At 46.0% G+C, this 4,173-nt stretch overlaps 1 pseudogene; it reads left to right on the top strand.

The window, feature by feature from the left end:
- The first annotated feature begins 2,390 nt into the window (after positions 1 to 2,390).
- On the top strand, positions 2,391 to 3,406 carry LOC134734023 (keratin, type II cytoskeletal 8-like; annotated as a pseudogene).
- Positions 3,407 to 4,173: the final 767 nt, after the last annotated feature.

Raw genomic sequence — 4,173 nt, forward strand, 5'->3', positions numbered from 1 at the left:
TTTTTTTTGGTTTTGTTTTTGTTTTTTTTTGACAGAGTCTCGCTCTGTCACCCAGGCTGGAGTGCAGTGGCACAATCTAGGCTCACTGCAAGCTCTGCCTCCTGGGTTCACGCCATTCTCCTGCCTCAGCCTCCCGAGTAGCTGGGACTACAGGCGCCTGCCACCACGCCTGGCTAATTTTTTGTATTTTTAGTAGAGACAGAGTTTCACCATGTTAGCCAGGATGGTCTTGATCTCCTGACCTCGTGATCCAACTGCCTTGGCTTCCCAAAGTGCTGGGATTACAGGAGTGAGCCACCACGCCCGGCCATGGGGACCTATTTTCAGCATGCCTAAAGAAAAGAAATTCCAACAAAGATTTTATATCCTGCCAAAATAAGCTTCAAAGTAAAGAAGAAATAAAATCTGTCTCAGATCATCAAATGCTGAGAGAATTTGTTTTGACCAGACCAGCCTTACAACAGGTCCTTAAGGGTGTGCTAAACATGGAATAGAAAAATGACTCCTGGCCAGGCGCAGTGGCTCATGCCTGTAATCCTAGCACTTTGGGAGGCTGAGGCCAGCGGATCACGAAGTCAGGAGTTTGAGACCAACCTGACCAACATGGTGAAATCCTGTCTCTACTAAAAATACAAAAATTACCCAGGCGTGGTTGTGTGTGCCTGTAATCCCAGCTACTCAGGAGGCTGAGGCAGGAAAATCGCTTGAACCCAGGAGGTGGAAGTTGCAGTGAGCCGAGATCATGCCACTGCATTCCAGACTAGGTGACAGAGTGAGATTCTGTCTCAACAACAACAACAACGACAAAAGTAAGAAGAGAAAGAAAAATGACTCCTGCTACCACAAAAACACACTTAAGGACATAGCCCACAGGTACTATTTCTTCAGTACATCTACCAGATGTACGAGGAAGAATTGGTATCAGTCTTACTGAACTCATTCCAAAAAAATTGGAGAGGAGACTTCTCCTTAACTCATTCTACAAAACCAGCAACATCCTGATGCTAAAATCTGGCAAAGATACACCAATAAAAACAAAAAAACTTCAGGCCAGCATCACTTATAAACATAGATGCAAAAATCATAAACAAAACCCTAGCAAAACACTAGCAAACACAACAAAACAATGGATGTAAATCCAGCAGCACATCAAAAAGTTAATACACCAGAATCAAGTAGGCTTTATTCCTGGGATGCAAGTCTCATTCACCATAAGCAAGTCAATAAATTTGATTCACCACATAAACAGAATTAAAAGCAAAAGCCATATGAACATCTCAATAGACACAGAAAAGTATTTTTATAAAATCTAACATCTCTTCATGATAAAAACCCTCAACAAACTAGGAATTGAAGGAATACACCTCCAAATAATAAAAGCTAAACAGTAACAGTCATTTGTAACAAACCCATCACCAACATCACACTGAATGTGCAAAAGCTGGAACCATTCTCCTTAAGAAATGGAACAAGGATGCCTACTCACACCAATTCTATTCAACATAGCACTGTAATTCCTAGCCAGAGTAATCAAGCAAGAAAAAGAAATGCAAGGCATCCAAATAAGAACTCAAACTGTCTCTCTTTGCTGATAAAATGATTCTGTACCTATAAAACCCCAAAGACCCTGCCAAAAGGCTCCTAGGACTGATCAACAGTTTTAGTAAAGCTTCAGGACCCTAAATCAATGTACAAAAATTAGTAGAATTTCTATGCACCACTAATGTCAATACTCAGAGCCAAATGAAGAATTAAATTTTATTTGCAATAGCTATAAAAAAAGAAATACCTAGGAATACATCTAACCAAGGAGATAAAAGATCTCTACAAGGAGAACTGCAAAGTGCAGATATAACACAAATAATCAGAAAATCATTCCATGTTCATTGATTAGAAGAATCAATATTATTAAAATGACAGTACTGACCAAGAAGCAGCTTCTCCTCTCCTTCTGGAATCTATGCCTGGTTCAGCCTGCCTGCCTCCACTCCTGCCTCCACCATGTCCATGAGGGTGACCCAGAAGTCCTACAAGGTGTCCACCTCTGGCCCCCGGGCCTTCAGCAGCTGCTCCTACAAGAGTGAGTCCGGTGCCTGCATCAGCTCCTTGAGCTTCTCCCAAGTGGTCAGCAGCAGCTTCCCGTGTGGCCTGGGCAGAGGCTACAGCAGGTTCTGTGGTATGGGAAGCATCACCGCTGTCACCGTCAACCAGAGCCTGCTGAGCCCTCTTAACCTGGAGGTGGACCCCAACATCCAGGCCGTGCACACCCAAGAGAAGGAGCAGATCAAGACCCTCAACAACAAGTTTGCCTCCTTCATCAACAAGGAGCAGCAGAACAAGATGCTGGAGACTAAGTGGAGCCTGCCCCACAGAAGATGCCTCGGAGCAACATGGACTACATGTTCAAGAGCTACATCGCTCTTCGGAAGCAGTTGGAGACTGGGCCAGGAGAAGGTGAAGCTGAAGGCAGAGCTTGGCAACATGCAGGGGCTGGGGAGGACTTCAAGAACAAGTACCAAGATGAGGTCAATAAGCGTACAGAGATGGAGAATGAATTTGTCCTCATCAAGAAGGATGTGGATGAAGCTTACACAAACAAGGTGGAGATGGAGTCTCGCCTGGAATGGCTGACTAATGAGATCAACTTCCTCAGGCAGCTGTATGAAGAGGAGATCTGGGAGCTGCAGTCTCAGATCTCGGACACATCTGTGGTGCTGTCCATGGACAACAGCCTCCCCCAGACATGGACGGCATAATTGCTGAGGTCAAGGGGCAGTACGAGGAGCTCGCCAACTGCAGCTAGGCTGAGGCTGAGAGCATGCACCAGATCAAGTATGAGGAGCTGCAGATGCTGGCAGAGAAGCACAGGGATGACCTGCAGCGTACAAAGACTGAGATCTCCAAGATGAATGGGAACATCAGCTGGCTCCAGGCTGAGACTGAGGGCCTCAAAGGCCAGAGGGCTTCCCTGGAGGCCGCCACGGCAGATTCTGAGCAGCATGGGGAGCTGGCCCTTAACAATGCCAACACCAAGCTGTCCGAGCTGGAGGCCACCGAGTAGCAGGCCAAGCAGGACACAGCGTGGCAGCTGCAGGAGTACCAGGAGCTGATGAACTTCAGGCTGGCCCTGGACGTCCAGATCGCCGCCTACAGGAAGCTGCTGGAGGGCGAGGAGAGCCGGCTGGAGTGTGGGATGCAGAACATAAGTATCCATACAAAGACCACCAGCGGCTATGCAGATGGGCTGAGCTTGACCTATGGGGGCCTCACAAGCCCCGGCCTCAGCTATGGCCTGGGCTCCAGCTTTGATTCTTGCACGGGCTCCACCAGGGCCATGGTTGTGAAGAAGATGGAGACCCTCGATGGGAAGCTGGTCTCTGAGTCCTCTGACGTCCTGCCCAAGTGAACAGCAATGGTAGCCCCTCCCAGACTATCCCTCCTGCGGCTGGCTGCCCCAGAGCCTGGGAGGGAGGCTGCTGTGTAGGGCAGCACAGGGAAGAGGAGACCCACCTAAGGCTCAGCCCTGGACTTCAGCCCACCCTTTGGAGGAGTTCATTGCCTGGGGTACCCCCCTTGTCCATGCCTCCAGCTACGTAACAATTCAATTGGTTTTTTGTTTTTTACAAAATAAAACCTCAGCTTGCTCTGCCAACTGTCAAAAAAAAAAAAAAAATCAGTACTACCCAAAGCAATCTACAGGTTAAACACTATTTCTATCAAAATACCAATTACATAATTTGCATAAATGGAAAAAAAACTAAAATTTATATGTAACCAAAAATGTTCCAGAATAGCAAAAGCCATCCTGAGCAAAAAACAAAACTGAAGAAATCGCATTACCTGACTTTAAATTATACTACAGAGCTGCAGTAACCAAAACAGCATGGTACTGGCATAAAAACAGATATAGACACCAGTGGAAGAGAATAGTGAACCCAGAAATAAAACGACACACAACCACTTGGTCTTGGATGAAGCTGACAAAAACAAGGAATGGGGAAAGGACTCCCTATTCAATAAATGGTGCTGGAATAACTGGCTAGCCATATGCAGAAGGATGAAAATAGACCCTTACCTTTCACCATATACAAAAATTAACTTGAGATAAAGTAAAGATTTAAATGTAAGACCTCAAACCATAAACATCATAGAAGCAAAACTAGTTAATGCCCT

Source organism: Symphalangus syndactylus, chromosome 12 (genome assembly GCF_028878055.3).
Source record: "Symphalangus syndactylus isolate Jambi chromosome 12, NHGRI_mSymSyn1-v2.1_pri, whole genome shotgun sequence".
Lineage (NCBI taxonomy): Eukaryota > Metazoa > Chordata > Mammalia > Primates > Hylobatidae > Symphalangus > Symphalangus syndactylus.